General features: G+C 36.7%; 1 protein-coding gene across 13 annotated transcripts in view; it reads right to left on the bottom strand.

The window, feature by feature from the left end:
* Tanc2 (tetratricopeptide repeat, ankyrin repeat and coiled-coil containing 2) overlaps positions 1 to 17,851 on the bottom strand; it is a 289,050-nt gene that overhangs the window by 182,424 nt on the left and 88,775 nt on the right. The gene's annotated exons all lie outside the window — the stretch shown is intronic.

The raw sequence follows: 17,851 nt of genomic DNA, 5'->3' as shown, positions 1-17,851 counted from the left end.
AATAGAAATGAATTAATTTAAGTTATAATAACTAGTTAAAAACAAGCCTAAGCTATGGGCTGAACTTTCATAATTAATTCATGCCATTATTTGGGAACTAGTTGGTGGAACAAAGAAAGATTTGATATATAAGACATATAACATGGGGACACATATTTCCACATAAGACCTAAAAAAGCTTTTTAAGAAGTTCCAGACAGGGAAAAACAGAGCCAGACACAACTTCCTAGTCCCACAGTCTCTCAGAGATGCAGCTCCTGGCTGTTGCCTGTGGGCTTGGGCCAGCCAGAGCCATATGCAGAGAGATGCAGTGGGTTTAAGACTTGATAAGACTTGACTCATGCAGTCCAAAAAGGCTGCAGGTGAACTGTAAATCAGTCTGGACCAATGGGCCAAGAAAACCTTTAAACAGACATAGTAAAAAAAAAAAAAAAAAAAAAAAAAGGTAAGGATAGTCATAACAAATAAATAAACTGATGGGAGATGCCATTATGTATATGTTTCTCTTACTGGTTAATGAATAAAGCACTGTTGGCCAATAGGAAAGCAAGAAAGGAGGGACTAGGAGACAAGGAGGAAAGAGGAAGTGGTAAGGAGGAGTCAAGATGGAGAGACTGGAGAGAACAGAACAGCTATTCCTCTGTTCTCGGTAAGACCACGTGGAAATACATAGAAATGGGTTTACTTAAGACAGAGCTAGCCTATAAGAAACAAATAACTGGCCAACAGCATAATATTAAATACAGAGTCTCTGTGCATTATTTGGGGCTGGCGTGGTGGCAGAACAAGACCGGTGGTGGGCGGAGAAAACCTTATTCCTTACAATAAACAGTTTAAAAATAATACAGTCTTTAAAGAGCGATTAAAGTAATTTAAAAAAATAAGCCACATAAGGATGGTATATATTATAACACAAGAGATTTGGACCTTATATGGTGCTTTATTAATTCTGAATTTTCTGAATACTAATGAATAGAAAACAGCAGCTGCTGATAAAAATTGGATTGTGGAAGGGGACTACTGAATTAAACCAGCTTATATGCTTTAGAGATAGCCCGGCTCCAAAATAGAAGTCGGGAATGTGGTACATTTGGATGAGGTTGTGCTCCCCCCTCCACAGGAAATGAGAAGCTGTGGATTCCATCCAAGTTAATCAAGATCAGATTTGACTCGGGGAGACTCCTTGAGAATCTTGGCTGCAGATATGAGGGAAAGCCAAGAAAGACTACAAGACAGGTGATCCGTCGACATGGGAACAGCTCTGACACTGGATGAGACATGATAAATCTTGTTGATTCAAGACTTATTTTTACATACCATCCTTTCATATGGCATGCATGGAGATTTATATTACAGTTTTGTTATGTAACCAAATGGATTTATAAAGTTGGCAGATGGATTTTACCTGTTCAAGCATAGAACAAAAGAATCATCTTTAGCTGACTTGTGCACACTGCATATTCCATACTTGTATTAAAGCATATATACATGTTACCTTTGAAAGTTTATGTGTTTTCAGAAAAAAAGGACCAGATACCAAATATAAGTAGCCCAGGTGATCCAGCCTCTCAGATGCCTTTGTTGCAGTTTACTCAAATTTCTGCATCCAGAACAACTTCAAAGCTGCTAGCTGAAGTGGTCCAGCTTCAGAGACTACTCCACTCAGGACTTCAGATAAGCTTTGCACTATCCCATTACACAACAAATAATAAAACCAGCTCTCCCAGGGCTTGACCATTATCTCAACTTTCTCAGGTCCCCCTAAAGATGTCATTGCCCCAGACAAAAAGGAAGTAGTTTAAGAACACAATGCCCACATTCCCAAGAGGTGGGGTGGTTGGTTTTTAGTCACTTCACAGATGTTTGTCGTCATTTAGGAGGGTTAATTACAAGTTGATTGGTCATGGTAAGAGAAGAAATTAGTCAAGGGAAGTTAGTTTCAAGGATCGCTTTCTGAAAAGAGAAAGAGGGTATAGGAATGATAGGATGAAAGGGTAGATTATTGAATTTTCTTTAAACTAAAAAGCAACTATGAATCTCAAATATTTTACATTGGTATAGATTTTTATATACTGATACAACTTTAAGGTTATTTTTGTTAGAAATACTCTTTCTATTCTTGTTTAAGATACTTTTGTATATTGACACAAATTTAAGGTCATTTTTGTTATACTATAAATAGTTCTACTCTTACTTAAGGTATTGTACCTATGAAGCTCATTTTAAAATGTAATGTATAATTTAAAAAATACAGGCTAGTAGTTAGTCATCAATAATAATCAAACCTGTAGTCATGTTACATATGTTTCAAGGTTAAACAGAGATATTTTAGCTAGGTGGTCTTCACACACTTCAGAGACCTACAGAATATGGCATTTAAGATATTTTAATAACCTAAGATTTTTCATCTAAGCTATAGGCCAAACTTTTCATAATTAATAAGAAGTCTCCACTTCATTCTTTGGGAGATGGCTGGCAGCACAGAGAAAGACTTGATACAAACACAGATTCATTTACTGGCGGGGAGAAAGGGAGGGATTGATAGAAGGAAGGAAAGGTAAAGGAGAAAGGAAAAGAGAGAAAGGGAGAAAGAAAAAAGATAGAGATATGGTGTTACAAGGATATCTCACATAAAATTAAATAAAGACAATAGTAGATTGCTAGGAACTGCAAAAACAAACACATCTTAGAGAGGATATCATGATAGGTCTCAAATTATTTATGCAAGTTTGCATATATAGTATCAGACCACTAATTAACAGCAACATATATTCCTTGAACAAGATGAATCAGAAAAATCATGAAAGGTGGGGATATAACTCATGGGCAGAGTGCTTACTTCACATGTATGCTCAAGGCCCTAGGTTTAATCTTTAGTACTGAATAAATAAGTAAATAAGTGAGAGAGAGAGAGAGAGAAGGTGTGTAAGAGACAGAGAGAGAGACAGAGAGAGAGAGACAGGAAAGAGAATGATCACACAAGGGGAGAAAGCCAAAGAAACCAAAAATCTGACAAAAAATACAATTGTGTTGACCAACAAATTAAGCATTTAAAGGAGTATGGTTAACATTTAGTTTTAGAGTGTTAAAACTGAAAATTAGATTTAGATGAATTTGAAAGCAGATTTACATAGAAAAGAGAAGTAGAAAATCTGAAAGGTGTGTTTGAAAAATTAGAATGATAACTAGAGAGCCAAAAGAACAGAAGTGAAAGCTGATGGGATGGTTTGGCAAGAACAAGCATTCGCCACTAAGCCTAACCATCTGCGTTCAATCCCAGGAACCATAGGAAGAATGAAACCAACTTCTCCAAGCTATCCTCTGACCACCAAATGCATACTGTGGCTACTATTGTGCCCACAAATACACACATACAAAATATTTCTTAAAAGAGTAACTTTACAAAGAACGGAAATGAGTTCTTGGATAAATGATACCAAAAGCATGAGCAAGAGAAAAACGAATAAACTGGATTTTATTTAAATACCAAAAAAAAAAAAAAAAAAAAAAAAATGGGTACCAAAGGATGTTATTAAAAGGATGAAAATACAATTCTCAGAATGGGAAAATATTTACAAATACTTTTATATGACTCTAAAGTCTATAATAGACAAAGAACTCTTACAACTCAACAACAAAAAGACACACACCAATTAAAAATTGGCAAAGGTGCGGTGATATCTTGTTTGTACATATAAATCCTGTCTAAAGGTCAGAGAGTGGATCTTGCCACTAGCTAACCATAGAGGTCTGGAGGTCTATACAAACAGACATGAAGTGAGATAGCTGGACAAAAACACAATATAAGCAGGGAGAAACAGAACTCACTCTTTTGTCTGCTGAGACAATAAGGACGTAAAGTGTGGCTATGACTTGCTCCTTTTCTCTGATCTCTCAGCATTTTCCTCTATATCTGACTCCAGGTTCTCATTACTTACATCAATTAAGAACTCCATTTACACAAAGGACTTATAAATGGCCCCTCTGGAAGTGAAAAGATACTAAATTATCTTTCTATAAAAGTAAATCAAATCAAATGAGACCTTTCTTTATGGCCACTAAGATAGATGCCACTTTTAAGAACAGAGAAGAATAAATAAATACTTTTAAAGTGGGCCTGTGAGATGGCTCCTCCCTTACAAACCTTTTGCAACACATTACTAACAGTTCTGAAGATTACCAATCCAAGTAATCAAAAATAACTGGTAGACATACAGAGAAATTGAAACACCATACTAATGGCAAGAGTGAAAAATGACGTAGCTTCTGTGTAAAATAAATGGCTCATCAAAAAGTTAGACACAGACACACCACAGAAGTAAAATGCAATTCTTTCTTTCATGTATATAGCCAAAGGCACTGAAAACAGGTTTACAACCAAAACCTAGACATGAATGTTTACAGAAGTATTACTCATAATAGCAAGAAGTGGAAACAATTCAAATGTGTCATAAACTAATGAATGGATAAACAAAATGTGATGTAATATTTTGCATAAATGAAATATTATTTAGCTATAAAGGGGTGATGGCCTAATAAATGCTACACAGTTGAAAAAACCTTGAAAGCATCATGTTCAGTGTAAGAAGCCACAATAGCTACACACTATGTGATTCTGCTTATGTGAGATGCTCTGGAGAGATGAGTCAAGGAAGACACAAAGTAGACTGTATTTTCCAGAGTATCCTAGGAAAAGGGAGGGACAGCTGCTCAAAAGGCCTCGTGTCTTCTTTTGGGGTGATGGATGAAAGAACAGTGATGTTTGTATAGCACAGTGAATATGATTAAGAGCCACTGAATAGTACATACACTTGGAAATACTGAGTTTTATAGTATATGGATTGTAGTGCAATGAAGGACACAGGGTTTTACCTTTAACCACATATTTTTCAGTCTAGAAAGTAGTTGCTAATTTCTTCCCCTACCAACTCTTTGCAATACATGACTAAGAGTCCTGCAGATTATAGTTCTGTAAAACATATTTCCAATCACCATGTTCTGTCCAGTCTCTTATCAATACCTTAGTCCTCACTATTACTAACAAGCCACGAATCTTCAGGAGGCAGAAACACAGAATTTATTCCTTAACCTTAAATTTTAGATATTTTGCTAGGATACTGAAACCTTATTCATTCTTAGTCTCTAATCACCATGTTTAGTATGTTCTATTTTCCCTTCCCCTGCATGATCAGATGGATATTCTGCTCCTAGACCTATTTTTTCAAGTCTGTTTTTCTAACATTAAGTTTCTAATTGTTGGGCTTCCATGAACGCATCTGACACTGATTTATACAAAATTGTATTATTTTACAGAATTGTAGGCAAAGTGGTATTCTATTAGAGCAATTTACAAATTAAAGAGTCCTTTGGTGATCAAAATCAGCACTAGATTAAAAAAAAAAGTAATATATTCAAGATGCTGCATTTCATTTAGTGAAGTACCAGTTTTCACTTATAATGTTCTGCTGTTAAAAATGAGGTGATAATTTTAGGACCTGATAATCCTCCTTAAGGAATCATAGTGCAATTAGTCCAGTTTGGCTGTCCTAGTTCATTTCTCTGCTTAGAAACATTTTCTTTTTATCTTCTTTGTCCTATAAAATGATGCTTAAACTCATTGATACTACAATGAGTTTAAGTATGCTTCAAGTAAAATGTTGGTTTGGCTGCATAATAGCTTCTCTTAAATAGCCAGCAGTCTCAAAAATCCAGCAGAAAACAAACTTCCTCTATTCTTATGAACCTGCATTCAACTGTGGATCAGCTGGTGTACAGTGAGCTCAAAAGTCCTAGGCTAGTCACCAGATATCAGATTCAGTACCCCACTAAGGTGTCATTAATGGTGGGCCTAGCTACTGAAGGCACAAGGGAAAACATTTTAGGATATACAGAGAGACAGAGGGCTTTTCATTAGGGATTGAGAGTGAGCTCTGCAAGGAAGAGTGAGACCAAGTACGATGTGAATACACATGGAGGTTGGAACAGACAGGCAAAATCAGAGCACACAGGATCACTTGGTGCCCTCCTAAGGATGGAAGATGGGGTGGTGACAGGAAGAACAGACTGCTTTGGTTTGATCCTTTTCTGCACTCTCTTCAGGCATTTCCCACGGCCAGGTATCATATTGGCAAAAGGTTTCTGGTACAAGGGAGCATTCAATCACGTGGACCTCAGGTGCACAGTGAGAGCAACTTCAACGTGGTTTCTACACAGTTGTGTTGTTGGCCTTGCACAAGCAGAACAACTGACAACCTATCTGAGGTCTTGGCAACCTGCAAGCTCCAACTGTAAACGCAGGAGGAGGTTCAGGATGCAAATTGCTATTTCTGGTCTAACCAGTTCAGAAAAAAGAAAGTCAGTCACTATCCTTTAGTTTACTTTCCTGGGAAGGGAGCTGCAAGGTGTCTCCACTTAACAGTCATCTATTTGATTTGTTTGGGTTTTCTTCGAATGTTTTGTTTTGCTCACTACGTTTTGTTTCCCATCATTATTATCTAACATTCTCTGATCCCATATTCTTCTTTCCTATTTTGCCTTTTCTCTCCCTTTTCCTTTCCCTACCTCTTAGTTTATATTATTATTATTTGCTAATAATAATCTTTGGTAACTTTTAAATCCTTAGGTTTTCATATAAGCATATGTTATACCTTAAATAGGAAATTTTAAATGCTTAAATGTGTTAAAGTCCTGATAGCTCTCTATTTTGTGAATTTTCTGGAAATTTCAAGAGATAGGGCTTATATGAAGTAGGTAGGTAACTGGGACCTGGGGGTCTTTGGCCCTTTCTTTCTCTTTCCTCTTTCTTCTCTCTCTCTCTCCCTTCCCCCCCCCCGTCTGTCATGAATTGATTAACACTCCTTTATCACAGCCTATCATTGCCACATGTTCTGCTCTTTAATACAACCAGAAAAATGGAGCCGTGTCCACCTTTCATTTCTCTAAACCATGAGCCAAAATAAATCCCTCATGACTTAAAATGTTTCTGTCTGAAGACAGTTCACAATTCTACAAAAGTAATATAATACCTAACACTGGTACTAATAACATGAACACCAATGTAGTACCTTGGCCCTTTCTTTTCTACCCTTTGGGGGCATAGCTATTTCCAAATGCTTTTTACTATATTTAAATATCTGGTTTGCTTTTGAGTTGTTATATCTGTAATCTAATTTCTCTTCTGAGAGGAAAGAACAAGCTATTTACCAAGAAGACACTTATAAAAATTGAAGGATACATTCATTCGAAAGATACAGATATTACTATAAGTAGAAATATAAGAAATATGATGAAACAACCAAATATTTCTTCAGAAGTTCACAGCTCCTTGGTAACATGGAAATGGCTGAAACACCAAAGAATTTAAAAGTCTGATTTTTTAAAATAATCAATGACCTCTGGAAGAAGTCAATTCAATATTTGGATGAGAAATTCACCGATGAGATAAAGACTATAGGGGAAAAAATCTTGGTAATGAAAGGCTTTTGGGGGGGGGTAATAATTTTGAGAGAGGGTCTCATGATGTAGCTCTGGCTGTCCTGGAATTCACGCTGTAGACCAGGTGGCCTCAAACTCAGAGATCCACCTTCCTCTGCTTCCTGAGAGCTTCAATTAAAGGTATGTGCCACCATGCCCAGCTGAAAATGAAAAACTTAATGAATCAAATTTAAAAACATCAATGGAAAGTAACACCAATAGAATCTTGGAGATTGAAGACAAGGTTGCAAAATTACTACATTCAAATGGAGGCTGCGGCGGCAGGAGAAGGAGGAGGAGGACAACAACAAGGTACACAATCAATACATAGTTCCAACTTTAAGAAATTCTGGATCAAGAGACCAAACCCAAGAAGGGATTGAAGAAGCTGCAAATAGAAGTCAGAGAAATAAATACAATGAAATCACACCACAAAATTTCTGAAATCCAAGAAAACATGAAACTTCAAGTACAGAAGACATTTAAAGACCCAAATAAACATGACCGGAAAAGAACTTCTCTGTGTCACTGTGGTGATTTGAAAGAAAATGGTTGCCAAAGGGAGTGGCACTCTGAGTTAAAGACAGCCTGATCTACTGAGCAAGTTCCAGAACAGCCAAGCTTATAGGCAGTGAAAGAAATGATCAAAAACAGAAATCTGGTGAATATGTAATTGAACAAGGGGGCCATGTTCCAGCCCCAGTAAGCAGCAGAGCTTGGCAGCTTCAGCAACATGGTTCTGGCTTCAAGGACAGAAGGAAGGCATTATGGAACCTTCCTCCTGGACTAAGGAAAGCCACTGAGGCCAGACATGTGTCAGGGCTGTCCCTGATTAGAGGCCTACAAAGGCCATTGTGTGAAGTTGTGAAGTTGAAGCCTGGATTGCCTTGGAGACCCCAAGATGCTGGAGATGCCAGAGTCATGGGATACCTGCTGAGGAGAGCTGCTAACACGGAGTGGAACCAGCCCAAGAGAAAGAAGTGTGTTTCAGTCAACAAAGCTGAAAGGAGCTGGAGATATGGACAGGCATATTGACATCAGACATGGAGATGCAGGGTTTGGAGTTTGCCCAGCTGGTTTTCAGACTTGCTATGGTCCAGTATTTCCTCACTATGCTGCCTTCCCTAGGTTTTGAAATGGCAATGTATATCCTATCCTATGTCATTATGTATTGGAAGAATATAACCTGCTTTTTGTGATTATATAGATTATTGTTAAGAGATTGCATGAATCTCAGAAGAGACTCTGAACTTTACATTTTTAAATAAGTTTGGGATTGTTACAGACTTTGGAGACTTTTGAAGTTAGACTGAATGCAGTTTTGCATTACGATATGACTACAAGCCTTTGGTGGCCAGGGAGTAGAATGTGGTGGTTTCAAAGAAAATGGATTCAAAGGCATTGGCACTATTAGGAAGATGTGACCTTGTGGAGGAAACGTGGTCTTGTTGGGAGAAGTGTGTTACTGTGGAGGCAAGCCTTGAGGTTTCATATAAGCCCAGTATCTCAGACCTGCACAAGATATAGAAATCTCAACTGCCTCTCCAGCACCATGTCTGTCTGCAAAATGCCATATCCCAACACACTGATAATGGACTGAACCTCTGAACTGGAAGCTACCCCAATTAAACATTTTCCTTTATAAGAGTTGCTGTGGTTGTGGTGTCTCTTCACAACAATAGAAATTCTAACTAAAACAGTCACATAGTTAAAATGCCAGCAGGTCAGGTCAAAACAAACAAAAAATACTGAAAGCTGCAAGAAAATAACTCCATATTGCTTACAAAGGCAACCACATCAGAATTTATCAGCTCTTGGCAGAAATGCTAAAAGCAAGACAGTGTGGAATGGTCTATTTCAAACAGTGAAAAAACAAACGTGCAGTGGTGATGTCATGTCCTGCAAACACTGTTTCACTGCAGACATTCACTATCTCTGGCTTTTATAATACTTTTACACCTTCATCTTCAATTATCTTTGGAGAGATGGAGTATGATATAGCTTTCCATTTAAAGCTAAGCAGTCCACAATGACCAGTTGTGAGTCTCTGTATTAATTATTATGTACTATAAAGAGAAGCTTCTTTGATGAGGGTGGAGAACTTTAATTCCAGTACTTGGAAGCAAAGGCAGGAGGAGATCAGTGAGTTCAAGGTCAGCCTATTCTACACTAAGTTTCAGGACAGACAAGACTACAAAGAGATTCCCTATCTCAAAAACAAATGATAATAATTTAGGAAATAGCTTATTAGCAGATTAATACTATTAGGCTTTCCCCCAGGGATTATGACCTAGCTAGTAGCAGGGTTTTGACCCAATCAATGGTACCAAGCATGAGTTCTGCCTTGTGGGGCAGACTTTAAAGCCAATAAGAAAATAGTTGGTTATTTCAATTACATTTGTGCCACTATTAAATCAGCAGGCACATCCTGACAGGGCAGTTGTTACCAGGTCCACAGTAGGTAAGACATTGTTCATTTTTCTCTACTGGCAGCATGTATAACACTTTCTAGCACTATCATAGCTAGCTATCAGGGAAGAAGCTTCCAGGTTGGTACCATCTTGACTTTATCATGTCCTGTCACTTATGAAGCAATAGGGTTTTACCATAAAGTTCTGGAGTATAACCAAGAGCAATAGCAATCTTCTGTATTATCTGGGAGTGTCTATGAGACCCCACTGATCAAGGACTCAAAAAATGGCCCTGGGATTTTTATTTGATAGCCTATGGTATTTGTGAAAGTCACCTCTATCCCAATTATAAAAAACTAAACACATGGTTATTAAAGCATGTTATAGGCTAGGCCATAAAATATATTTTAATAAATAAAAAAAATGGGCTGGAGAGATGGTTCAGCCATTAAAGGTTAGGCTCACAACCAAAAAAGTAAATAGAAAAATTTAAAAAACATGTTTGTACTGTATCAGATAACAATGGAATAACACTAAACTTTAGAATCAAGGGAAGTCTACAGATTCTACAAAACATGGAGATTGAAGAGTAATTTTGAAATAAAGTTGAGAACTTGAGTGACAGGTTAAATTTTGAAATTCCTATAATCAAATGAAAATAAAATACCACTTGCCAATATCTGTGGGATATTGTGAAGACAGTTCTAAAATTAGTGATCTCAAAGAAATAGCCTAGTAATGTACACTAAGATTTTAGCAAGCCAAATCTAAAATTATTACAGTAGGTGAAAAGACAGAATGAATTATCAGAGCTGAAACTAATGAAACAAAACTTACTATAAAGAACAGTATAAAGAATCAATGAAAATAAGAGCTGACTTTTTAAAAGGATAAAAAGACTGACAAAATGAATGTCAACTAACTAAAAGAATGGATAACAACAGATATCACTAAGAACCAAAGGAACACTAGGAAATATTTAAAATTTTATATAGTCTAATAACTTATAACACATTCTTTAAAAATGGAACATTTGATAAAGATGACCTACCAAACAACTCAACAGATCAAACCTCAATGATATAGAAACAGTAATTAGACATCTCCCAAAAGAGAAAGAGACAGATTCTAGAACAGACACTGATGAATTCTAGTAGACAATTAAATAGAAAGGGAGGGAGTACTTCCAAGATCACTTTACAAAGTCAGCATTACCCTAATGTCAAAAGCACATAAAGAACAGGATGTTGTAGCTCACACCTGTAACCTCAGCACCTGGGAAAGTAAAACAAGAGCAATGCCATGAATTTAAGGCCATCCTGGGCTAATAGTAAGTTGCAGATCTATGTGAGCTAAAGAATAAGATCCTATCTCTCCCTCTACCACCCCACCCCATGCCTCCACCAAAAGACAAAAATCAAAAAGAAAACTGTAACTAACCTTGTATATGAAATAGGTATAAAAATCTTCAATAAAATATTGGTACCCTGAAATCAACAACACACTACAAAGATGGTACACCATGATTAAACTGGTTGTATTGAAGTAATGCAAAGATGAGTCAACATATGCAAGTCAGTAAATGTAGCACAGCACATAATTAGAATCCAGGACATAGTCACAAGACAATCTAAACAGATGCAGAAAAATAAAAATTCCTTAAGGTTATCATCCCTTTATGACAAAAGTACAGAAGGAGCTAGATATAAAACAATAAAGGCTGTTTCAGACAGATGCTTAGAGCTAATAAGCAACGGAGAAGAAGAATGGAAAGTATTTTATTTAAATCGAGGAACACAATAAAGGTGTCTACTTTTTCCACTCTTACTCATATGGTACTTTAATTTTTGGAGAGAACAAAAGGCAAGAGGAAGATACAAAGGTGACAGAAATAAGAAAAGAGGTGAAATTATGCTTATTTATAGGCAATCCCATCCTTCACTTAAAGACAAAGGAATCATCTAGGAAATCCTTAGAGTTAATAAACACATAAAGGCTTTTAGCTAAGTAGCAGCATGAAGACAACATATGAAAATAAGTAGTTTCTGTACATACTAATATGTAAATCACTAAAATTCAAGTCAGAAAGCAATCCACACAGAATAGCCATAAAACAAAAAACAACGAACCTAGCCAGAAACTTAAAGACATTAAAGACCCCTCTACAATGAAATCTATAAATCACTTAAGAAAGAAATTGAAGAAGATACTAGAAGATGGAAAGGTATCCATGTAGAACGGTGAGTAGAACATTGTTTTAAAGGCTTATATTACCAAAAGCAATGTACAGATTCAATGCAATTGCCATTGCCACCAAAATGTCAATGATATTCTTAATATAAATGGGGTGGGAACCTCCAATAGGAAAAAAAAATCTTATGGTCTACAAAGACTTCAAGTACTTAAAATAATTTTGCATAGAAAGAGTAAGAAGAAACCTGTGTGACACTGGAACAAATACAGACTCAAACCAAAAAGGAGACCCAGAAATAAACTAATACAGTTATAGTCATCTAATTCTTTGCCAGGGTGTCAAAAACTCACACTGATAAGAAGAAGCCTCTTTAACAATTAATGCAAGGAAAGCTTTATACATGCAAAAGACTGACACAAAACTCCATTCACTTACTCTGATAGCTCAGAAAATAGCAGTAGGAACTAACAAATGGCATTGTGTAACATTTAAAAGTTTCTGAGTAACAAAGCAAACCATTAAAAATCAAGAGCTATCCTACAGAATTAGAGGAAATCTTTGTTAGCTATTTATCCTACAAAGGATTAATATACAGTGTTGTTCCTTTGTTACAGTTGTAGGAATAAAGCAGGGGGGGGGGGTCCCAAGGTAGGGGACCACGTGGGAGGGCATAGCTGGTTCCAGAGCAAGTTAGGATGACCAAGGAAGAGGGACAAATACACCAGGAAGACAGAGCTTGAGTGAGAAGTTTATTAGAAAAGGGAGCGAGGGAGAAGGGAAGAGAAAAGAAGAGTCCAGTCAGAAAGAGAACAAAGAGCAAAGAAAGCGTAAGTGGGCAGGGTCTGTTTTTTAATGGGGTCCTTTACACCTAGCTGCAGACTGGTACTCATGGAACCCTGGGCTGACCAGGGTACTGCCTGAGTACATTCTGCCCAGGTGACAGGGGCAGGCCAACATAATGCCTGAATCCTTACATACAGAATTTAATAAAAACTAAAACATTAAACACTAAGAGAGCAAATAATTCATCAAAAAATAGGCATATAAGTTGAACAGTCATTTTTAAATGAATTTTTTTTAATGCTATCTTTAGCTATCAGAGAAATGTTGATCAAAGCATGTAGATTCCATTTCAGTCCAGTCAGAATGGCTGTCATCGAGAATACAAACCTAACAAATGTTTACATTGAGTGGAGTCTGGCTAATCACTGTGAAATCTTCAATGTTATCTTTCCTATTATCCCAATGCAAAGTACTTGTTTTGTCAATGGCATTTATCTCCTTAACAAGACCGCCTTCCTTAATACTTGAAACACTCTCCTTTTCTGGACAAAATACACATTTTTCAAATTGCTGCAGTCCGCTTGTTGCTCCTAATTCTTATTTCAAACCTGGCTACAAGCAGCCAGTAATAACTACACATTCTGAATGCTATGCTATCTTGAAATTTCCTCTACCAAATTAGTCTACTGCTTTTAATTTAATCTTAAATCAATGTTTTGGTACACACAAAATATAAACAAATTCTTTACTAGAATACGAACATAAATTCTCTCTAGTCTGATTCTTCATCAAGTCTTCTTTCTCACCTGAAACTTCATGAATTTGCCATTTAGAATCTACATTGTTGTTGGTGTTCTGGTCTTCCGAGGCCCCAATAGAATCACCAGCCAAACTCTGATTACAGTTTTCTAGCCTTTCAAACTACAAATTCAGAGAATTCAATGCATAGCTGGTAGGCCTCATGCGCTTGGGGCAGAACATCACAGCTGGTGTGAATGTGTGATAAGGGATACCTACACCTACACTATCTCATGGCAGGCAAGAGGCAGAAATTGAAAAAGTAACTAGAGACTAAGGAGAACCTTCAAAAGGCCCAGTGACCTAGTTCCCACTCCTTAATTTCTAGAACCTCCAAAGCGGAATCACCAGCTAGTGACCAAGCATTCAAACTCAAACTACAAACACCAAGAAAAATTTAAAACTCTAAATGGAGAGATATATCATATTCATGTATCTAAAGATTCCAAACGATTATATCAATTCTTCTCAAAAGTGATATATAGTTATGAAGCTCTACCAATGAGAGTCTAACAGGACTTTTTAAAAAAGAACCCAACAAGCTACTTTAAAATATAGGCAAACACACACACACACACACACACACACACACACACACACACACACACACGATAGCATCAAAATAATTTTCAAAAAAGAAAACAAAGCCGACAGCCTCATAGTATATAATTTTAAGATTTACTATAAATTTGCAGTAATTCAGAAAATATACAGCATTGGAAAAAATGAACACTAAGTTAATTAAACTATTAAATCCACAAATGACCCACATTTCAATGGTTTGGATATGGTCTGTCTCCTAGAGGTCCTTATGATAGAAGGTTGATCCCCCATATACTGCCCTCATGTAATGGAAATAAAAGATGGTAGGACACTTAAGAGGAAGGGACTAGTTTTTTAAGGTGATGGGGGCATAATGGGATTTGTCAGAAGATTAACAATAATGTGGCAGGAACTGGTTAAAAAGATAACAGTCATGAGAACAGGTTGTTATAAAAAAAAAAAAAAAGCAAGACTGGCCCCACTCTTCAACTTTTTGCTTCTACCATTTTCTCTCCCCTTCTCTCCTGAATATTGCTCAGTGCCTTGCCCAGTGCCTCACCAAGTTGTGATGTAGACACATACATATTATACTAGATACAGTATTATTTGGATTTTCTAGCATTAGAAAAATCAGCAATATTTTTATATTTGTCTGAGAAGTTACATGTAAATGTCTTTGCCCAAAGTTGAAGATGCAGACAAGAAAATACAGTATTGACTTAATAGAGCAGAAATCTCAACAAGGTACCTCAATACAAGGTATGAAAATTGTAATTTAGGAATTGTTTAACTTTCCATGGAGTAAAGCCTGGGGGGGGGGGGGAGTTCCAGTTCTGGAAGCCTCAAGATTCTGCTGTTTACTTACAGGAGTTTTATGAGGTTTCAAAATGAATACTGAAGCAAAAATACTTTTGCCCTTCCAGCAGACAAACAGGAAAAATACCCACTCTGAAATACACCAAAGCGCCTTCTTTGCAACAAAACATGCCAAAAACCAGAGCTTAACCAACCTGGTGGAAGACAAACTCCACTCCTGACTTCTACTCAGGAGAAGGAAAATATTCCACTGCAGCTCTATCTAGACATCCTGTTCTACTTGTAAGAAGAAAAAGAAAATGGAAAAGCAAGTGATGGGAGATGTCATTCTGTATCTGTTTCTCATACTGGTTAATGAATAAAGCACTGTTGGCCAATAGGAAAGCAAGATAGGCGGGACTAGGAGACAAGGAGGAAAGAGGAAGTAGGAAGGAGGAGTCAAGATGGAGAGTCTGGAGAAAGCAGATTGCCCGCCGGCTCCCTGGTAAGAGAAGACCACGTGGAAATACATAGAAATGGGTTAATACTTAAGACAGAGCTAGCCGATAAGAAACAAGTAACTGGCCAACAGAATTATATCAAATACAGAGTCTCTGTGTGTTAATTGGGGCTGGACGGCGGCGGGACAAGACCAGGCAGCAGGAGGAAAAACCCTACTCCTTACAAGCAAGCAACCAAGGTCAAAAAACAAACAAAACTGAGTGTAGAACTACCTAATGAAATGCGTAAGATTGCCAAAAGACTAAATATGAATCAGAGAACAAATACTGTTTTCTTTACTACACACCTGAACACTGCATAACTAAAGGTATTTTCGTACACACGTACACACACATACACACACACACACACACACACACACACACACACAACTTAGACCAATGGTTCTCAACCTTCCAAATGTAAAATTTTTTCGCTGCTACTTCATAATTGTAATTTTGCTACTGTTATGAACTGTAATGTATAAATGCCTGTGTTTTCCAATGGTTTTAGGCAATCACTGTGAGGTCATTTGACCTCCAGAAAGAACTACTGACTTAGACCAAATGTACTATTTCTTAGTGGACATAATCTGACAAAAAGAAATGGAGATTCTAACTTTGTAACTGTTTAAATTAAGCAAAGAACCACCCCCAAATGAAAATTATGAATCTGTGTAATGAACGTAATCTGGCTGATTGGACATCAAAAAAAAAAAAAAAAAAATCAACATTCTCCTTAGGATTTAGATAAAATGCAAATAGTATGAAAAATGAACAGGATACAATCATGTATAATCTGGCATATGATGATACAGGAAAATCTCAATTTGAAAGGGAAAAGTCTTAGTTGGATGCAAACTCGAAGATGGTACAGATGTTAGAATTAAAACACAAAGACTTTAAGGCAACTATTATTAATAGTGCTCCAATAAGTAAAGGCAAATATATCTAATGTAACTACAAAGATATACTTAAAATTCAGCATGTATTGTACATTTAGAACACACTACTCACACTACTCTTTCTACCTGTCACATTTCAGATGCTACACACTGCCAAAGATTACATGAAGCTTAGTTCTATATACAAAATAAAATTCAGTCAGCCTCTAGAAGGTAAGTTAAAAGTGTTATCCAACACCAAGGCTAGAAAACACAAAAAGGTGATTAACTCTTATAACTTCCTCATTCAACTCTCCTAAGAAACCTGTACGGAAGACAGACAAATCATGGGGAATGGCTATTACTTTTTAAAATTTATTTATGTTGCAACTCTTATAGCTGCTGTTTTATATGTATTTTGCTGATGAAGCAAACCAACACATCCCTGATACATAGCTCACATTTGACAGCCTGAAAATGAAACCACTAGAAGCAGCATTTGTTCAGTTGTCTGGGTTGGCAATACCATCACTGTTCTACTTCCTGTCAATTCTGTGGCTCTATGTAATAAACTAGTCATGTACCTTTTTTCTTCTATAAGGCGTTATGTTTGTCTACTACACTGTAATATCATGCTGATCAGACTTAGTGAGCAAGTGGCAGGAACTAATTTTGATACATTGACTACTTATTATAAAACCTGAGGTAAACCACAGGATGCCCTTTTAATATTTGGAGGGTGGAGATGCCATATTCTGGAAAGATTATCCTTCAAAACAAACAAACAAACAAACAAACAACAAAAACAGTTCTGGTTTAGCTCTGCTCCTTAGAAGGAATGTTTGGCCATTACTATCATGCTACCATGTGCTTAAGGCAATCCCCTATCAACTCAGTATTAAAAAGCAATATGGTTGAATGTTCAATGCATCAGTTCATCAGAAGGTCTAGAATCAAATGTAATTTAAATGAGTATGTGACCCAAATGGCCTGGTGTCTACTTATGTTAAACCATTTATTCTACATATGTGATTCTCATGACCATTTCCTGACATGTAGATGGTAACAGCACAACAGCCCCATTCTAGGGAGCAAAGGTCATTGTGAAGGGAAACATTCCCAGTGGCAGAAACTTGAGCTAGACACACAGTTGTTCATTTACTTTGTAATAAAAATTGACAGAGGTATTATTGTTATATTAACTAGTAGACAGTGTTAAATGTTTTAAGAGATTATTTGGGACTTGGAAGAATAAATAAAGTGATGATAGATAGGAAAATAAGAAATGTAGAAAGAAGTCTTTGAAAGAGCACAAACTATAAAAGTAATCCAAGCCCCCAAGTAAATGCCTGCCAAAGAGCAAGAAAACAACCTGATTTGGGGACTCAACCAATCTCCTAACCCATCTCTACCTCTGCCCAATGGACTCATTAAGGAGGCAGAATTTAAATATACATTCAACATTACGGA

Source organism: Phodopus roborovskii, unplaced genomic scaffold (assembly GCF_943737965.1).
Source record: "Phodopus roborovskii unplaced genomic scaffold, PHOROB, whole genome shotgun sequence".
NCBI lineage: Eukaryota > Metazoa > Chordata > Mammalia > Rodentia > Cricetidae > Phodopus > Phodopus roborovskii.
This window is presented reverse-complemented; position numbering and strand designations above follow the sequence as displayed.